Genomic DNA, 20,924 nt, shown 5'->3' with positions numbered 1-20,924 from the left:
CAGTGTTACAGTGGGTGAAACCAGGCAATCACTATGCTCTCAAATGAACTCATACAAGAAGATAATAAGACAAGAACACCACATTACCTATGTGTGAGCACTTCTCGCAGAGCAATCACTTTTGTATGTGATCTATCAGCCCTCATCCTCAAAGGAAACGTTCACAACACTTTCAAAAGATGGACCTGGGAGTTTAAATTCATAACTTTGCTAGACACTAAAAATCATAGACTGAATAAAGATATTAGATTTATTGTTTATTTACAACAATCTGTAAACCACTAACAACCTCCCGCAACTGCTTTCTTCTCTGCAGGGGTGAAAGTAACTTAAAAGTCTTACCGGTACAGGGGCCTGGCTCCGGGCCCCTGGAAGGGGTGGGGTCACAGGCAGAATGGGTGAGGCTGGGCACACTGCTGACTCATATCCAGCTTCTCGTCCACTGTCACCCCTAGGTCTTTTTCCGCAGAACTGCTGCCTAGCCATTCGGTCCCTAGTCTGTAGCTGTGCATTGGGTTCTTCCGTCCTAAGTGCAGGACCCTGCACTTATCCTTATTGAACCTCATCAGATTTCTTTTGGCCCAATCCTCCAATTTGTCTAGGTCCCTCTGTATCCTATCCCTGCCCTCCAGCGTATCTACCACTCCTCCCAGTTTAGTATCATCCGCAAATTTGCTGAGAGTGCAATCCACACCATCCTCCAGATCATTTATGAAGATATTGAACAAAACCGGCCCCAGGACCTACCCCTGGGGCACTCCACTTGACACCGGCTGCCAACTAGACATGGGGCCATTGATCACTACCCGTTGAGCCCGACAATCTAGCCAACTTTCTACCCACCTTATAGTGCATTCATCCAGCCCATACTTCTTTAACTTGCTGACAAGAATACTGTGGGAGACCGTGTCAAAAGCTTTGCTAAAGTCAAGATACAATACATCCACTGCTTTCCCTTCATCCACAGAACCAGTAATCTCATCATAGAAGGCGATTAGATTAGTCAGGCATGACCTTCCCTTGGTGAATCCATGCTGACTGTTCCTGATCACTTTCCTCTCATGTAAGTGCTTCAGGACTTTGTGACTTTGTCCTTACCCATAACTATTTTACATTTGGGGACAATGTATACCTTCAGATCAGCGGCACTGCTATGGGTACCCGCATGGCCCCACAGTATGCCAACATTTTTATGGCTGATTTAGAACAACGCTTCCTCAGCTCTCGTCCCCTAACGCCCCTACTCTACTTGCGCTATATTGATGACATCTTCATCATCTGGACCCATGGAAAAGAAGCCCTTGAGGAATTCCACCATGATTTCAACAATTTCCATCCCACCATCAACCTCAGCCTGGTCCAGTCCACACGAGAGATCCACTTCCTGGACACTACAGTGCTAATAAACGATGGTCACATAAACATCACCCTATACCGGAAACCTACTGACCGCTATTCATAAACCAGTCAGAGAACACTTCAATCTCTCTGGTCACGCGATTACAGACATGAAAGTCGCTATTTTACAACAAAAAAACTTCAAATCCAGACTCCAGCGAGAAACTGCTGAATTGGAATTCATTTGCAAATTGGATACAATTAATTTAGGCTTGAATAGAGACTGGGAGTGGCTTAGTCATTATGCAAGGTAGCCTATTTCCCCTTGTTTTTTCCTACCCCCCCGCCCCCTCAGACATTCTTGTTAAACCCTGGATTTGCGCTGGAAATGGCCCACCTTGATTATCATGCACATTGTAGGGAGAATGGTCACTTTGGATGAGCTATTACCAGCAGGATAGTGAGTTTGTGTGTGTGGTTTTTGGGAGGGAGGTGAGGGGGTGAGAGAACCTGGATTTGTGCAGGAAATGGCCCAACTTGATTATCATACACATTGTAAGGAGAGTGATCACTTTAGATAAGCTATTACCAGCAGGAGAGCGGGGTGGGAGGAGGTATTTTTTCATGCTTTGTGTGTATATAATAAGATCTTCTAAACTTTCCACAGTATGCATCCGATGAAGTGAGCTGTAGCTCACGAAAGCTTATGCTCAAATAAACTGGTTAGTCTCTAAGGTGCCACAAGTACTCCTTTTCTTTTTGCGAATAACACTATAGAATCACACCAGAGTCACTTATTTTGTAATTGATTTCAAAATACCTGTCGGCAACTATGTCTGCCACAATCCACACCCACAAAAATTCCCCCAGGAAGGAAAGCCCTATGACAAACCAGCTTCTGTTTCTCTTCACCCTCCGCAGCAGAGCCCAGCGTGGGGGCCATGCACCCACACCCTGTTCCCGCAGAGCCCAACTGCAGGGCAACCTCCAGCCCAGATACTCAAACCGCCACCCCACCAAAGCCCAGCTGCAGGGCCCCCCCAGCCCAGACACCCGCACCCCCTCCTCTGCTGCCCAGAACCCTGCAGTTCCCTCCCCCGGCACTGACTTCTATTTGCAAGGTGGGCTCTGCTGGGTCCCGTGCGCCCTAGTGGAGGGCTCTGCAGCCCATTTCTTGGGGGGAGGAAGGGGAAGGAAATTCTGCACCTAACATTAATTTCTACGCAAATTCTGCATTGCGCAGTGGTGCAGAATTGCCCCAGGAGTAAAAGTTAACAGATCAAAATGCAGTTTGGGAAGGACATTGAGGATGTGTTCCAGCTTTGTGGGTCATCCAAAAACGAAGGTACCCAAAAAAAAGTGGACACTTGGCAGAATTGCCCAGCTGCCCTGAAATATTATTGGCCAACAGCTGAACTCAAATTGCAGGGTCAAGGCCCATTAGAATTTAACTCCTCACCCTTTGAATTCAACTGTTGGCAATTCCGCCAAGAGTCCACTTATTTTTGAGTACCTTCATTTTTGGATCCCCAACTTCTGAAGATTTTGTCCAGATTTCCCTTTTTTTGAGGTTTTGCTTTTATATATAAAGTGCCTGGATGGAAGTTCAACAGCTGTAGACATTGCAGCTGAAGGCATTTTTAAAAGCAACATCTGATGACTGATCTGCTCCAGGCACGATCTCAATCAAGATTTGCGGGCCTATAGTTCTCATTATAATTATATAGCTCACCAAAGGTTATGCTCAAATAAATTGGTTAGTCTCTAAGGTGCCACAAGTACTCCTTTTCTTTTTGCGAATACAGACTAACACGGCTGCTACTCTGAAACCTGTAATTCTGTGAATGTTTCCCATCTTCCAAGCAATGTTCTGTAAAAATAAATAAATAAATAAATAAATAAAAAACAGGCCATATTTTTGGTGGTTCATTTTTCTAATGTTGGTGTTTAAATATCCCTCTTTCTTGTAGATGCTTAGGCATGTGAGTAACTTTAAAATTCAATGGCCTAGATGAGGGGTCGGCAACCTTTCAGAAGTGGTGTGCCTAGTCTTCATTTACTCACTTTAATTCAGGGTTCATTGATAAACAAAAGTGATTTTATTAATTATAAAAAGTAGGATTTAAGTGGTTTCAAGTAATAACAGACAGAACAAAGTAAGTCACCAAGCAAAATAAAGCAAAAACACGCAAGTCCAAGCTGGACTGCGGTCTGGAGTTCCGTCCGCCGGCTCCTGCCAGCCAGGATCCCAGGTGTCAGCCCCGCTCAGCCCGCTTCCGGTCTGGGCTCCCGGCCCTGCCCACACAGAGTGGGTACCTACCTTCTCCCTGGTTCTAGCCCATTCTGTTCCTCTCTCTCTCTGCACTGAGCTGAGGGTGGGAGTGCACTGAGCACAGGCAGGGCTGGGGGTGAAGGGTCTGGCCAGGAGCTAGAATGAGGGAGGGGGCTCAGGGTTGGGGCAGGAGGTTTGGGTGTGGAGTGCTTACCTGGGCAGCTCCCATTTGGTGCGAGGGGTGCAAGTGGGAATGTGTGTGGGGGGGTACAGGAGCTTCCATTTGGTGCTCAGGGTGGGGGGCGGAAAAGAGCGGGCCGGGGCGGGCAGGAGTTTTAAGGGCAGGCTCCTGCCTGCCGGGTCCCGGCCGCCCGCCGCTCAGCCCGCTGCCCGCACGTGGGTTTATTGGGCTGGCGCCCTAAAGTTGACGCGGTCCACAAGCTTGTCTTGGGTTAGGGCTTTTTAACCTGGTGCATCTGCGCATGTGGGGTAATCAGCTGCCGACTTGATTTTTTTTCCAGGCAACAAAACCAAAGTTCTCTTTCTTGCGCACGTCAGCTAATGTGACACCGTGTCAGACACGACCGTGTTTGCAAAGTGCGGAGGCAGGTTAAGACAATGACAACCTGATTCGAGTGCCCCCGAGACCTTTCCACTGAGCGGCACTAGCTGTGCAGGCGGGCGCGCGTCTCCCACCGCCCCCGCGCTGGCCACACCGGTGCTTCTGTCTGGGAAACGTATGTCGGGGGGTCGGTGTTTTTTTCACACGCCTGACCAACAAACGTTTTACTGACGTAGCCTCAGTGAAATGCAACCCAAACTCTGTTGCAATTACTTTTATGTGGAGTACTAAAATACTGGTTTTGCTTATTTATTTATTCCTTGAGTGCCTGGGAGCCCCAGTGAGGGAGGAGGCCCCCATGGTTCCAACACAGAACAAAAAGACACAGAGGGCTTACCTACAGATCCGGTCTGACCCTCCCTCAGTAATAGCCTGCCTGTTATCTGCAGAATGACCATCATCCCTCAGCTGTGCGGAGCGAAGAGCAATAATCTTGCAGCGCCTCCCATCCTGCCTTGTGCCCTTTACACCAAGACACAAACCTCTCTTTCGCTAAATTGTCTCTCTTCTGTGCTGGGACTACAGACTTGTTGGGGTCGGGTGTACAGGCTCAGACACTTGAGCAGGGTAAATATCAGGGCTTAATTCGTGCCAGGGCTTCCCAGGGCTGAGCCCCAGGACATCTAGGCTTGGCAGTTGACAGTTCTGGCATTTCGGGGCTTGCTGCATCAACCATGAATGTAAAAAAAAAAATTGCTTGAGTCACGTGTGCTGCAGGGGGCGCAAGCAGGGCACCCAGTCTAAACTTGCAACGATAGGGTTAGCAACCCGATGTCGTCAGCACGTTGCAGCGAAGGGGCCGGCTTCATGCAAATAGAGAGTATCTTTCAGGCAGAGAAACGAGTGACAAGGCGACAGCTAACAAGCTGGAGGAATTTATTCGTTTTGAAGCTGAATTGTCAGGCAGGAGGCGGTTTGCTTTGACTGGTAAAAAGGGAGCGCTAAGGCAAAGGAAGTAGGATTAGATTTGAAGTGGTCAAAGAATTACTATGGCGTTAGTGGCGCTCAGTGGCCTCTGTCACCGTCACGTAGAGAGCTGTAGGAATGGGAGGGCTGCATAATTGTTGAACGATAAAAGTATCGCTTCTCGGCCTTTTGGCTAAGATCAAGTGTAGTATCTGTTCTTATCAGTTTAATATCTGATACGTCCTCTATCTGAGGACTATATATTAAATGGATTTTTGAAATAGGGAGATGGAATAGGAGCTTGCTCCATCCACTCCACGCATCGACCTGGTATTGCAGTACCTCCAGGAACGGTGCACCTCCCCCCTGGGGAGACTATTGTGGTTAAAAAACAGACCCAGTTGAACTCTACCCTTCTATCCGGTCTTTACAACAGTTTTATTCTCAAGCATTCAGTCTCTTGGCTTATTTATCAAAATTTCTGTTCTAGTTTTGTGAGTCCAGAGAAGTGAGGTGTTACTAGAGAATTATTTAAAAAGCTGGGACTCTACTTTGCGCAGTGAGTACTTTCAACAGGAGGAGGCATGAATAAGGGTTTATCAGGGAGACACTTCTTTCTATACATGTGACCTTCAATATTATATATAAAAAAAAATTGCATTATGATTATATAGACAGGTCCTATTCTTCTCCCCACCCAACAGACGGTCTATGTGTTTCGGTTTGTAAGCTCAAGTGAAGGCAGTAGGTGTGGTACTGCACCCAGGGGCCCCATCCTCTGTAACAGACGTTCAAAACACTCATATTTAACTTCTGGTTCCTACGATGTGGCTTGGGACAGGACACTTCAGGTGGCTGCCCCTTTCAAATTGCTCTGCAGAGCGAAGATTAAACTATTTACCTCCTCTCGGAGGAGTGTAGGGTTATGCAGTGTTTGTGAGGTGCTTTACACCTGTGAAGGGCTCAGTGTTACTCTTCTGTGAAAGGTTTCAGAGGGGTAGCCCTGTGAGTCTGTATCAGCAAAACAAAGAGGAGTCAACGAGAAACTGCAGCGCCGGAAGTAATTTGCAAACTTGACATCATCAAATTAGGCCTGAATAAAGACTGGGAGGGGCTGGGTCACTACAAGAAGTAATTTCCCCTCTGTTGATATTCACACCTGCTTGTCAACTGTTGGGAATTGGCCTCCTTAGCCCTAACCCCCCATCTTTCATGGGCTGTATATTTATACCTGCCTACTGTATTTTTCACTCCTTGCATCTGATGAAGTGAGCCCAAATAAATGTTTTCGTCTCTAAGGTGCCACAAGGACTCCTCGTTGTTTCTTCTGGGAAAGGCTGGTTTGTGGCAATTGATTTATCCCAGGCAGGTGCTCACACTTACAGCGCTGCAGCTGGGCCCCTGAAGCATTTAGTGGAGCGGCTACCTGTGCCACTGAAAAAGCTTCTCCCGTCAGCATAGGTGCTTCCCCTCCCAGAGAGGCGGTAGCGCTCTCCCTAGTAGAAACCAGTCTACACGGGGGGCTAGGTCGATATAACGCGTCGCTCAGGCAATGCATTTTATAGCAACATACGCTGGAACCGTAGACCAGGGCTCAGGGGCTCGAGAGTTGTTTCCCCCTCCAGCTTTGAAATCAGGACCAGCAGGTGGCGCCAGAGCTCCATCGCCCCAACGCGGGGGGGGGGGAGGGGGAGGGAGAGAGAGAAAGAGAAAGCTGCCAAAATGAAGTGAGCTCTGGAGACTGAGCAGAGCTGGCGGTTGGGACTCACAAAACCTGCAGTCTAAAGGCTTGTCTACATGGGGGAATTGACTGGCCTCCTAGAAGCAGAGTAAGCACTGCGCTGTAGCTCTTCCAGTATAACCCCCGGACAGGGGGACACCGTTCCAAATAAAAACAACTTTATTCCCAAAAATGACTACTCCGCTTCCAAAGCTATTCTGCTATGGCCATGGCAGGAACTATTCCCATGCAGACAAGCACCTAAAGCTGCAGGGCTCCCAAGTGACGGAGTTGATAGCTTTGGCATGTTCACTGGTGCCCCACTGGAAGAAACTGCTGAGGGCAGTGTTGTATTCTCCCTCTCTCCAGCCATCAGGCCTGCATGCCAACATAGTCCAACACGTTACTTGGCTCCGTACAGGGGAAAATGGATGAAATTCTATGGCCTGCGTTACACAGGCGGTCAGATCAAATGATCCCATTGTCCCTGCTGCCCTTAAACTGTAGGAATCTATTGTTGCAGCTTTACCTAGTCTGAGAGGCAGCGAAAGGAAGGGAGGGAAAGGCAAAGGAACCTTTGAGATGACAGCCCCTCCCCAATAAATGGCACATTTTCAATACTTAAATATCAAACTGGGAACCCCCAGAGTCTTAACAGTCTCGGTCTCTTCTTCACAAAGCTACAGCAGACCTGCCCCTCAGAAGCTCTTTGGATTCTAATTTCCCCAGAGACAGATTTATATTCAGAGCGCATGCCGCGCAGGAACAGGGATAAGCAGCTCTCCAGCACATCACACGATAAGGCAGTGGAAACGGAACCTGACTTCTCTTTTCTGTTATGGGGATCTTCTCCTGCATGCGCCACAGAAAGTCACAGGGTGGTAGATTCAGGAGATAGGAACAAACAACTGGAACACATGGCATTGTGCAAAATATGCACCTTTCTGGATGTACTGAGCTCTGCTCTGCCAGGGAGACGGAATAGGAGCTTGCTTCATCCACGCCACACATCAACCTGGTACTGCGGTACCTCCAGGAACGGCGTACGTCCCCTCCGGGAAACTACCAGTGAGGAACGGGGGGCGGGGGAGGAGAGAAAAAGAGAAAAAAAAAAATTGAGCTGTGTGTTGGCTTAGGGTGTGGTGTCTCTCTTTGTAAGATGCAGAGCTGCGGTGGGGCACCAACCTGTGATTTAGGAGATCTGGGTGCAATTCCCTGCTCCACCACAGACTCCCTTTGTTACCTTCGGTAAGTCGCTTAGCTTCCCTGTGCCTCAGTTCCCCACCTGTAAAGAGGGAACAACAGCCAAGTCCTGCAGATTGCGAGGGGCTCAAATACTATTGTAATGGGGATCCACTAAGTACCAAAGACAGGAGCTAGATCCTGTTCCATCTCACGGAGCCGGACTGATACCAGATGACTGGTTGAAAAGCACTATTGATAAGGGAAGTATTCTCACACTTGCAGAGTCTGAAAGACCAGCATTGTTCCAAGCGCATATGTTAATTTTAGATTTCTGCATCTTCCCCTCCCAGAGTCAGTGGGGGCCAAGGAGCTCCGTGGCACCAAGGATTCAAGTTCTACAACAAAGACTACAGGCAGGAAAGAGGTAGGCGAGCAGAGTTACGGGGTTGGAGTCTTTATTAGTAGTAGTATTAATATTAATAGGACAGTAGCACCTGGGAACCCAGTTGAGGTTACGGATCCATTGTGTCAGGCACAGCACAGACATAGCTTGAGAAGCAGCCTTTGCTCCACAGACCTTAGTCTGTTCCCCGGGCTCCTTTGAGCGGGGCAGGGGGACATAAAACTAGATATCAGACTTTTCCAGGTTAGAAAAATTAGGTGAGTAACACCTTCTGCACTTGGGGGGGATGGGAGGGAATGCTGTGGTGATCTTCCTGTATAGTTACGCAGGGCACCGGCACCCACCAGTCACTGATCTTTTACCTAAGAACAAAATAGTTCAGTTGTCCCCTAAACAGAACAACCCCTCTGAAACCCAAACATGTGGTCCCGCTCCCACTTAGGTTCAGAGAACAACTAGAAGAGTCTTTATTGAGCTTTGCATGCAGTTGAGTGGCTTTCAAACATTCCTTGCTACCTGCTAATAACTTCTGAGAAGCGAAACCAGTCAGTCCACTGGCTTCTCTGCAGCCGAATAGCCACAGAGGGCTCTCAGGTCCCTTTCCTCCAAGCTGCTTCTTTGACTTTACACAAAAACAATACAAAGGAGTTCCCTGCAATTCCACTAGCCCTGTCTCCAACTGTGGCCAGTACCAGCTGTCGACAGAAAGGTGGGAGAAGCCCCAGAATGGGCAACGGTGGAATAAGTTGCCCACAGGTAAGTTTCTCCCCCTCCCCCCAACCCCATTACTCAGGTCTACACAGAAGTGTGTTCCATTTGATAACCTGCAGAAATGTCCCTCTGACCAACAAGAACGCTCTCCTTACATTACAAATACACTCAAAGGCCTTGATCCTGCAAGGAGCCAAGAGCCCCACACACGGGATATTCTCTGAACTCCTTTCAGAGTAACAGCCGTGTTAGTCTGTATTCGCAAAAAGAAAAGGAGTACTTGTGGCACCTTAGAGACTGTCATAAAAATAAAGGGAAGGGTAAACCCCTTTGAAATCCCTCCTGGCCAGGGGAAAGCTCCTCTCACCTGTAAAGGGTTAAGAAGCTAAAGGTAACCTCGCTGGCACCTGACCAAAATGACCAATGAGGAGACAAGATACTTTCAAAAGCTGGGAGGAGGGAGAGGAACAAAGGGTCTGTCCGTGTGCTGCTCTTGCCAGAGACAGAACAGGAATGGAGTCTTAGAACTTTTAGTAAGTAATCTAGCTAGGTATGTGTTAGATTATGATTTCTTTAAATGGCTGAGAAAAGAATTGTGCTGAATAGAATAACTATTTCTGTCTGTGTATCTTTTTTGTAACTTAAGGTTTTGCCTAGAGGGGTTCTCTATGTTTTTGAATCTAATTACCCTGTAAGATATCTACCATCCTGATTTTACAGGGGGGATTTCTTTATTTCTATTTACTGCTATTTTTATTAAAAGTCTTCTTGTAAAACACTGAATGCTTTTTCATTGTTCTCAGATCCAAGGGTTTGGGTCTGTGGTCACCTATGCAAATTGGTGAGGCTTTTTATCCAACATTTCCCAGGAAAGGGGGGGTGCAAGTGTTGGGAGGATTGTTCATTGTTCTTAAGATCCAAGGGTCTGGGTCTGTAGTCACCTAGGCAAATTGGTGAGGCTTTTTACCAAACCTTGTCCAGGAAGTGGGGTGCAAGGTTTTGGGAAGTATTTTGGGGGGACAGACGCGTCCAAACAGCTCTTCCCCAGTAACCAGTAATTGTTTGGTGGTGGTAGCGGCCATTCCAAGGATAACGGGTGTAATATTTTGTACCTTGGGGAAGTTTTGACCTAAGCTGGTAAAGATAGGCTTAGGAGGTTTTTCATGCAGGTCCCCACATCTGTACCCTAGAGTTCAGAGTGGGGGAGGAACCTTGACAGAGACTAACCAATTTATTTGAGCATGAGCTTTCGTGAGCTACAGCTCACTCACGAAAGCTCATGCTCAAATAAATTGGTTAGTCTCTAAGGTGCCACAAGTACTCCTTTTCTCTCTGAACTCCGAAACCCACTGGTGCCACCCCACCCACTCCCCTTTGGACAAGCAAGTACACACAGAGGACAGTGTTTGCCAATGCTTGGAACCCTACAGACAACTACAGAGAGGAAACCCACGGACCACCACACCTATCTTCACAGATCCGGAAATCACCCCAAAACACACCAAGCAATCTGTTGTCTACTGGCAGGCACTCAGATACCACAGAATATGCTCTGAGGAGACAGTCCGGGACAGGCACCTTAACACACGCAAAACCGCCTTCGCCAAAGGGGGACACCCCACCACAGAAGTACATCGCATCATGGAATGGGCCACCCAGATACACCAAGGAAACGTGCTTCAATACAGAAATAAAACCCCCACCGACCGCACACCCCTAGTGGTCACCTACTACACCCTACACTGCAACCCATATGGGGTAACAAACAACTAAAACCCATACTTGATAGAAACCCCATCCTGAAAGAAATCTTTCCTGGACCCCCACTTCTGGCCTTCAAAACAACCCCTAATCTCTCCAAGCTCATCATCAGAAGCAAGCTCCCCACAGACCAGGACACACCAACTCACAGCAGCACCAGACGCAAAACCTGCAGACACATCTCCACTGCTACAATGATCAACACACTCCACAACACACCTTTCAAGATCCATGGGTCCTACACATGTCAATTCCAATCACAACATGTGGTTTACCTCATCCAGTGCACTAAATGCCCCAACAACAACTATGTGGGTGAAACCAGAGAATCACTATGCTCACAAATGAACAGGAAAATGAAAGGACAAGACCACCACATCATCTGTGGGTGAGCACTTCTCACAGAACAATCACTCTTGTATGTGATCTATCAGCCCTCATCCTCAAAGGAAACCTGCACAACATTTTCAAAAAGACGGGCCTGGGAGTTGAAATTCATAACTTTGCTAGACACTAAAAATCCTGGACCGAACAAAGATACTGGGTTGATGGTTTATTTACTACAATCTGTAAACCACTAACAGCCTCCCCCAACTGCTTTCTCCTCCGCCCCTTTACTTTCTTTCCTGTGACCAGGAGTGTTAACAGGCCACTTCACCTTGAAGGGGCCCTTGAAATGCGCTAGCTACGCTAAACAATCTATTCCACCTTGTACTTAGCAAGCAGTGAAACTCCGAGGCTTTGTCTACTCTGGAACTTGTCTTTCTGGGGTGTTAACAAAACAAAAACAAAAAAAAACCCACCAACGCTCAGGAAAAACAGAAGTTTACCTATGAAAAGCGCCCGTGTGAACAGCGGGGTGTGTGCAGGAGCTGCTGCTGCTGCTCCTTGGGGGTGGAATTGCTGGGTCTGCGGGAGAGCTCTCTCCTGCAGACAAACAGCAGCTACGCTGCGCGCCTGTTGGTGCCATGGCTGCAGCGGATTTTTCACATCCCTGAGCAACGCAGTTATGCCGATGTAAGTCTGTAGCGTGCACCTGGCCCTACTCTTGTTTACTTTTGCCAATGCGAAATACACTGTTGGCACTAACTATTTATTCTTGGCTCACTTCTCTCTGTCCGCCCCTCCCCCCCCCAAAGGAAACCTAAATCACCCAAAGGGAAGGGCTAAAATTAGCCATAAATGAGACAGACACAGGAGCTTAACAAACAATAGACACGTCCCACCAACTACAGCCAGAATAGTCCCCTTTCCACACATCTCTGTGGGCACTCACCAGGATCGTCGTCTTTCAGAGCTCCTGCCGCTACTCCCCTGCTGCCAGAGACTGAATTACCTCATCCCCATAGGGAGAATCCCAACTTAAATAATACCCCAGGCGCCTCCCCTTTCCCCACCAGCTCTTGGGAGGCCACAACAGCCATAAAGTAGAGGTAGCAGGGACAGATCAGCTCATTTCCAGGACACCACCAATACAAGGAGGAACTGGGACCTGTATCCTTGGGTAGTTTATGCCTGTAGTTAAGCAGAACAGGTCTTGGCTGTGGATTTAAATCACACCCATGATCCATGTGCGACTGAAAAAACATGCACATGTATAAAAGTTAGCCCCGGGGAGGCCCGGTGTAACTGCTGGCTTCATTTCAAGTGGGAGAAAAGGAAGGTCTAGTAGGTAGGGTACTGAACTGAGCCTGGGAAGTCATTGGTTCTATTCCTAACTCAACCACAGAGGCCCAGATCGGACCTCAAAGGTGTTTAGATGCTTAACTCCCACTGATTTCAATGCGAGTTAAGTGCCTAAATACCTTTAAGAATCTGGGCCAAGTTCCCTAGGTGACCCTGGGCTCGTCATTTAATTTCCCAGGGCCCCTATCAAGGAAGAACAACACTTCCCGACCTCACAAGCAGTGCAGGGATAGAATCACGAGGTGCACAGAGACTGCGGCGGCGGGGGCCGGATAAGTACCTCGACCGATTGCGGTTTACCTGGATTCCTTATGGCAGTCCCAGGATTACAGACAACCCAGGAGCTGTGATCAGGTAACAGGGTTTCGTTCCTTATTCGCCTTCACATCGGAAGGAAAACAGAGCGAATTCTGAGCCCCTCAAGTCACACCGGAGTCAGGTCCGGCCTCCCCGATCTCGACACGGAGCCGCTGCAGCTGCCCCGCGGCAGCACTTCAGCCTGGCCACTCAGCGGGGCGGCAGGGGCGGCTCTCCCGCCGCTGCCCTTCATCCACCTCCCCGAGCGATGCCAGCAGAGGCGATGGGGGACGAGTTACGGTCAGGTGCCCCCCCCCACAGATTTCTGCCAGGGTTTGCTGGCACCGCTCGGCCACATGCTCGCCCCCCCCTGGCCGGGGGGAGGGGGCTCAGAGGGCGGGTAGCCCGGGCTCAGCCACCTGGCGCGGAGGGGGGGCGGGGTCAGAGGGCGGGTAGCCCGGGCTCAGCCACCTGGCGCGGAGGGGGGGAGGGGGCTCAGAGGGCGGGTAGCCCGGGCTCAGTCACCTGGCCGGGGGGGCTCAGAGGGCGGGTAGCCCGGGCTCAGCCATCTGGCCGGGGGGGGGGGAGGGGGCTCAGAGGGCGGGTAGCCCGGGCTCAGCCACCTGGCGCGGAGGGGGGGCGGGCTCAGAGGGCGGGTAGCCCGGGCTCAGCCACCTGGCGCGGAGGGGGGGCGGGCTCAGAGGGCGGGTAGCCCGGGCTCAGCCACCTGGCGGGGGGGAGCTCACAGGGGGGTACCCCGGGGAGCGCATCAATTGGTCTGACCCCTCCCAGCGCGCCTCTCCCCTCGCTCCGTAGCGAGCCCCGCAGGAGGCCCACTCGCACCCGCCTCACCCTGCTTCTAAACGCACGGCCGCGTTCGCGACTGGTGTGTTCTGCTCCGCCCCTCCGCCGCCCGGACCAATAGGCGCTCAGCATGCCTCTGGCTCGACAAGGGGGAGGGGATGCCGCCGGGTATCGCCGGGGTCGCGCCTGTGAAGGGGCTGTGGGAACTTACTGCGCGTGCGCGTCTCCCGCCAGGTGGCCAGCCGGTGGCAGCAAAGGGACTCTAGAGACCCCTGTTTCGGGGGCTGCGCAGGGGATATTGGTGGGCACCAGGGGGCTCTATGCAGGGTGATCCTTTAGCTCGGAAAAACTAAGGACCCCACCCTCCCTCTGCGGGGAAGCAGGGGGACTCTACAGGTACTCGTGTGTAGGGACTGGGGAGGGCTGAGAATCCCTCTCTAGGGGAAAGCATGGATGCTTCAGGCCCACCTATACTGTCCTAGAGGATTCTGAGCAAGGGCATCGGCAAGTGCACAGGAATAGTGGGACTGGGGTGGGTGAGAATCCATCTATGGGATGGGGGAAGAGACCTCTCCCTAGGGTCAACGTAAGAGATCCTTGCATAGGACAAGAGGCCCCCATTCACTGTTTATTTTCCCCCATACTATCTCTCACCCAGAGTCCAGTCTCCCTCCGCTGCCATGCAGCATCCTGTCCTGCACTGTCCAGCCTTCAGCCAAGGGGCTCAGAACATCCTGGCTTCTTTCTCCACCATGCAGGAGGGTTTCCTCTTCCTTGGGCCAGCACCGCCACCTGGGCTCTGCCCTGTCTGGGGCAACTGCGGTCACTGCCCCACAGAGCTCCACACCCTACTGGAACCCAATTAATGCAGCCAGAGAATAACCATCCAGGCAGGGAGGGAACAGGGCCTCTGGGCACAATGGTGCAGAGCCCACAGCTGGGATCGTAAAGCTGCAGGTACTTTGGAAGTAATACTTTGGATAGTGGCACTGATGGTTGGGCAGACAGGAACATTTCCTGAGCTCTCCCCTTCCACACTGTTCATCAGTTCCATTGGTATTATCAAGCGACTGCAAGCTCAAAGGTTCCAAGCCAGCAGGTATTTCAAGCAACTCCAAGTTCAAGTTCAAGGTGTATCTGGACATTATTTCCAGGCTGCATTTCACTATTAAAAACTGCTTGTTTAAGAGTCTGGGACAATGTACACTCCAGAAAAGAATCAACTGGACAAATGCATTAAATTGGACACTGGAGTTACACCAGGACAAAACCGCACAGTCACCACTGAACTGAACTAACCTGACCAAGCAAAACTAGAACCTTTGACAAGAGTTAGCAGAAGAGCAGTTTGCTGCTATTTCTGTAAAAAAGCCAAAGTCGCAATTTAAAAATAAATTACATCAAATTGGTCCTGCAAATAGTCACCATTTTCTACTGTTCTGTCTAGAAACAGAAAACCAGACAAATAACTCGACTTGACCGCAATTTTGAGTTTTTGCCCATGAGAGCCCCTCAGCATAAAACTAACTTTGAAGTCACAGGGCATTCAGGCCCATGATACTTTTGCATTTCAGGCTCCCCATGGCTTTAATGAGAGCTTTGGTGGCAGAAGGAAAATTAACTATATAACTATTCAATCTATTTAACAGAATTAGGCCCAAATGAAAGCTCTAGTTTTAATTAAATGATAGAAAACAGTCATACGTACTCCCTTGAAGTCCTGTGATCGTTCCATAGAGACCAATTACTAAGGGCCCCCTTCTGCCAGGTGTTGTCAATAGCAGCAAGGACCTGGTTGAAATATCTAGAGGTTCCGCGTGAAATTAGCAAACACACTGGCCACCAAGAAGCCTGGGGAAAACTAAATCCCCCTCCTTAGGCACCCTTAACAGGCAAATCTTCTCTCGCAAGTCCTCAGTAACTGTGTATGAAACAAAGAAAACTTAGGAGAGAAAAGGAACAGCATTAATGTAGGAAACAATAAATCAACTGCATGGTGAATGAATACTAAGCAAAATCCCCACTTCCACAGTACGCTGGTCAATGTTCTTTGCCTCAGTTTCCCCACCTGCAGATCTGACAGTCCTATGAACAAATATTCCTTTAGCACACCACTTCCCTCCTTTTCCTCCTGCTGTCCTCCACTCATGGTTTGCAGTCAGAAGTTAGTACTGCTCCTCCAGGACAGCATCTCTCACAGCCAATAGTGTCTTCAGCCACAATATAAAGATTGAGTTCTGAGGCTCTATTACATAGCCCAGCTCTCAGTGATTCCAGGAAACAGCTAATTTAGACTCCACGATTTTGTATATGTAGCTGGGATTATGTTTTCCAATGTGCATTACTTTGCATTTATCAATATAGAATTTCATCTGCAATTTTGTTACCCAGTTTTGAGAGAAACCCTTTGTGACTCTTTGCAGTCTGCTTTGGACTTAACTATCTTGAGTAGTTTTGTATCATCTGCAAATTTTGCCGCCTCATTGTTTACCCCTTTTTCCAGATCATTTATGAATATGTTGACCAATACTGGTCCCAGTACAGACCCCTGGGGGACACCACTATTTACCTCTCTTCATCCTGAAAACTGACCATTTGTTCCTACCCTTTGTTTCCTATCTTTTAACCAGTTACTGATCCATGAGAAGACCTTCCCTCCTATCCCATGACAGCTTACTTTGCTTCAGAGCCTTTGATGAGGGACCTTGTCAAAGGCTTTCTGAAAATCTAAGTACTGTCAAAGTTTGACTCAGACTCACAATTTATCAGACCACTCTGTTTTATTAGCAAAGCTGCTCTGCTAATACATTTAGAAGTGAGCCCCCCGAGTGGGGCTTGTGTCTTTTAATTTATACAGTTTTTTGGAGAACAAGTTACAGAGAAGTTACAGACAAAAGAAGAAAAAGATTTTAGTCACCACCCTTCGAGATCCCTGAGACCAGTCACGTATCTTCAATTACCTGCCACCCTTAACAATCTCCTTTAACAGCTTCCAGTTAACTTAACTAATTGCCCTTCACACCTTCCAGTCTGATGCCTGCTTCTTAGACGGGCTGGCTCTATCTTAATTGCTTCTCCATTCAAAAGCTAACTGTCCCTACGTGTGCTCCCTCAGATACTTTGTAACATGTTTTGGCATGCCCTCTCACATACAATGTATCCAGCATGTCCCCTTATACAACGTTATACTTATACAATGTTATACTTCCACAGTACACTATATCCAGTGGATCACCCTTGTCCACATGCTTGATGAGCCCCTCAAAGAATTCTAGTAGATTGGTGAGGCATGATTTCCCTTTACAAATCGTGTTCATCCAGGTGTCCTGATAATTCTGTTCTTCACAATTTGTTTGGTACTGAAGTTAGGCTTGCTGGCCTGTAATTGCCAGGATCGCCTCTGGAGCCTTTTCTGAAAATTGGCATCACATGAGCCATCCTCCGGTCATCTAGTACAGAAGCTGATTTAAGTGATAGGTTACATCCCACAGTCAGCAGTTCTGCAATGTCACATCTGAGTTCCTTCAGAACTCTTGGGTCAATACCATCTGGTTCTGGTGACTTATTGCTGTTTATCAATTTGTTCCAAAACCTCCTCCAATGACACCTCAATCTGGGACACTTCCTCCGATTTGTCACCTAAAAAGAATGGCTCAGATTTGGGAACCTCCCTCATATCCTCAGCCATGAAGACTGATGCAAAGAATTCATTTAGTTTCTCCGCAATGGCCTTATCATTCTTGAGTGCTCCTTTAGCATCTCGATTGTCCAGTAGCCCCACTCGTCGTTTAGCAGGCTTCCCGCTTCTGATGTACTTAAAAACATTTCTTTTGCTGTTACTTTTTGAGTCTTTGGCTAACTGTTCTTCAAATTCTTTTTTGGCCTTCCTAATTATATTTTTACACTTCACTTGCCAGAGTTTCTATTTTCCTCAATAGGCTTTAACTTCCACTTTTTAAAAGGATGCCTTTTTGCCTCTAACTGCTTCTTTTACTTTGTTATTTAGCCACAATGGCAATTTTTTGGTTCCCTTACTGTGTTTTTTAATCTGGGATATACGTTTAAATTTAGCCTCTATAGGGGGTCTTTAAAAAGTTTCCATGCAGCTTGTAGGGATTTCACTTTTGGCACTGTACCTTCTAATTTCTGTTTAATTAACTTCCTTTGTGTAGTTCCCCTTTCTGAAATTAAATGCCACCGTGGTGGGCTGCTGTGGTTTTTCCCCCTCTCCCCCCCGGGGATGTTAAATTTTATGTTATAGTCACTGTTTTTTGAAGCAGTCCAGATCCTGTGTTCCACTTAGGAGTAAATCAAGAATTACCTCTCCTCTTAGGGGTTCCAGGACTAGCTGCTCCAAGAAGTAGTCATTTACGGTGTTAAGAAAATTTCTCTCTGCATCCCATCCTGAGATGACATGTACCCAGTCAATATGCGGATAGTTGAAATCCCCCCATTATTACTGAGGTTTTTATTTTTATAGCCTCTTTAATCTCCCCGAGCATTTCACAGTCACGATCACCATCCTGGTCAGGAGAGGAGTAAGAACAAGTCATTATCTGTAGGAAATTTTAGTTTGTACTGACTTTGTTAGTGCTTTTTATGTAACCTGCTGTGAAACTAGGCAAATATCTAGACAAGTCGATGTAAACCCTGGAAGACCTCGGCATACCCCCAGGAGTACACGTAGCCCTGGTTGAGAAAAACTGCCCTAAGGGATGTCTCTGTCCGAACTACATGCTCCTCTGCACCTGTCCGCTTTCCCCTAGCCCTTAGTTTAAAAACTGCTCTACGACCTTTTTTAATTTGACATGCCAGCCATCCTGTTCCATTCTGGTTTAAGTGGAGCCCATCCTTCCTGTATAGGCTCCTCCTTTCCCAAAAGGCTTTCCAGTTCCTAATAAATCTAAACCCCTCCTCCCTACACTATTGTTTCAGCCACGCATTGAGACTCTGCAGTTCTGCCTGTCTGACTGGCCCTGCGCACGGAACTGGAAGCATTCAGAGAATGCTACCTTGGAGGTCCTGGACTTCAATCTCTTACCTGGCAGCCTACATTTAGCCTCCAGGGCCTCTCTCCCATCCTTCCCTATGTCATTGGGACCTACATGTACCACAGCCACCGGCTCCTCCCCAGCACTACACATACGTTTATCTAGATGTCTCGAGAGACCTGCAACCTTTGCACCAGGCAGGCAAGTCACCATGCAGTTCTCCCGGTCATCGCAAACCCAGCTATGTTTCGAGTGATCGAATCCCCCATTACTATTTCCTGTCTCTTCCTAATAACTGGAGTTCCCTCCCCCAGAGGGGTATCCTCGGCATGACATCATATCCTCAGTATGACAGGATACCATGACATCATCTGGGAGGAGGGTCCCAACTATGGGATCATTTCCCTCTGCTCCAGTTGGATGTTCTCCTTCCCTGAGACTTTCATCCGCCTCAACAGCACAGGGGCTGTCAGACTGGGGGTGACAGCATTCTACTGTGTCCCGGAATGTCTCATCTATGTACCTCTCTGTCTCCCTTACCTCCTCCAGGTCAGCCACTCTGGCCTCCAAAGCCCATACACGGTCTCTTTTGAGGGCCAGGAGCTCCTTGCACTGAATGCACACATACGCCACCCACCCATTGAGCAGATAATCATACGTGCTGCATTCAGTGCAATAAACTGGACAGCCCCTACTCTGTGGCTGGACTTCTGCCTGCATTCTCTTTTTACTCCTGCAGCTGTTTCCTTTATTGTTGTTTTTATCAGGGCTGTTTATTGCCTTAAGTTTAAAAAACGTTAATTAAGTGCATCTCCCCCCCCAACAAAACTCCCCTATGAGCTGCTTCTGTTCACTAGCTCCTCTGGTTGCTCAGGAACTGGTTTTTTAAAGCCCTGTTCTCCCTGAGTAGCCCCGCCCCCTCGTTAAGGGGTGATGAGCGCTAAAGGGCTTGGGGGTCCAAGCCTGGTTAAGAAGCTCTCAGCCTTGCCTAGCAGGTTCCTAGACTCAGCACACGGTGCCCCAACCAGACAGAGCACACTATAGAATGTCACAATATCTCGGGGGGAGTGCCCTGTAACCCCTATATTCATCATGTATATATAATTGTGATATTTCATCTAAAGCATGCCAGATGAGGTACTGGGGAAAGGTTATGATCTGCTGAAAGCCATTGTTCTATCTAAATAAGTATATCATTAGTGCATATGAAATTATGAGATTGCGTTATCTGGTTCGCAAAAAGAAAAGGAGTACTGGTGGCACCTTAGAGGCTAACAAATCCGATGAAGTGAGCTGTAGCTCACGAAAGCTTATGCTCAGATAAATTTGTTAGTCTCTAAGGTGCCACAAGTACTCCTTTTCTTTTTGCAAATACAGATTAACACGGCTGCTACTCTGACACCTGTTATCTGGTTGTCGCTAAAATATGCTGGGGAATTGCCCAGATATTAGAACCCCAGAGACAAGAACAAAGGAGCTAACCAACATCATGGTGGGTATCAAACAATCATCAATAGCCATTGTCCAGCAAGGAAGCTACAATGCAAAGACTCATTGGCACCATGCCACACCAGGGGAATTGCTCTACCTTGCCTGGTGACTCAGCAATGCCCTCCAGACATGCCAGGACTTGTGTTCTCCAAGCACAGGGACCAAGGGTATAAAACACAACATAGGACGAAGCATGTGGCCACTTTCTCTTCTCCCCTACCTACGCTAAGGCAACGAGAAAGCTGGAGCTGAAGAGATTGTCCTGAGGTTAAGAGGAAAAGCCTGCGTATGAAAGACTGTGACCAACCTGCAGTATCCAGTGGAGTGAGAAAAACTGCTTAATCTAGATGTCACCCAGTCTATAGGTTGAGAGTTTAGACTGTTTGCTTATCTTTTATTTTCTTTTGGTAACTACTCTGACTTTTTGCCTATCACTTACAATCTATCTTTTGTAATCATGAGGATGTTTTACTGTTTATCTTTACCAGCGAGTTTGCCTGAAGTGCTTGATAAATCTGCTCAGGTCACAAAGGCTGGGCCATGTCCATTGATGAAGTGGTGAACCAAGTAATAAACTTGCATTGCTCAAGGGTCTTGAGCAGTGCAAGATGGTATATTCCTGAGGTATAGTGCTGGGAGCTGGGGGGATCTGGCTGGTGCCTTTCTCTGTGTTATTCATGAGTGTCTCTGGGAACATTCATGCAGTATAGCTGGGTGCGGGGCTCCACATGTGGTTG

General features: G+C 48.3%; 1 long non-coding RNA gene and 1 other non-coding gene across 2 annotated transcripts; one reads left to right on the top strand and one right to left on the bottom strand.

The window, feature by feature from the left end:
* Positions 1-5,311: 5,311 nt before the first annotated feature.
* LOC142072918 (U2 spliceosomal RNA) lies at positions 5,312-5,502 on the top strand. The gene has a single exon (XR_012669525.1). It is a non-coding gene; the product is annotated as a U2 spliceosomal RNA (small nuclear RNA).
* A 50-nt stretch (positions 5,503-5,552) lies between these two features.
* LOC142072699 (uncharacterized) lies at positions 5,553-13,383 on the bottom strand. Its single transcript, XR_012669266.1, has 3 exons — positions 12,905-13,383; positions 8,044-8,143; positions 5,553-7,920 (listed from the first exon to the last, which is right to left on the bottom strand). It is a non-coding gene; the product is annotated as an uncharacterized LOC142072699 (long non-coding RNA).
* Positions 13,384-20,924: the final 7,541 nt, after the last annotated feature.

Source organism: Caretta caretta, chromosome 7 (genome assembly GCF_965140235.1).
Source record: "Caretta caretta isolate rCarCar2 chromosome 7, rCarCar1.hap1, whole genome shotgun sequence".
NCBI classification, from domain to species: Eukaryota; Metazoa; Chordata; order Testudines; family Cheloniidae; genus Caretta; species Caretta caretta.
This window is presented reverse-complemented; position numbering and strand designations above follow the sequence as displayed.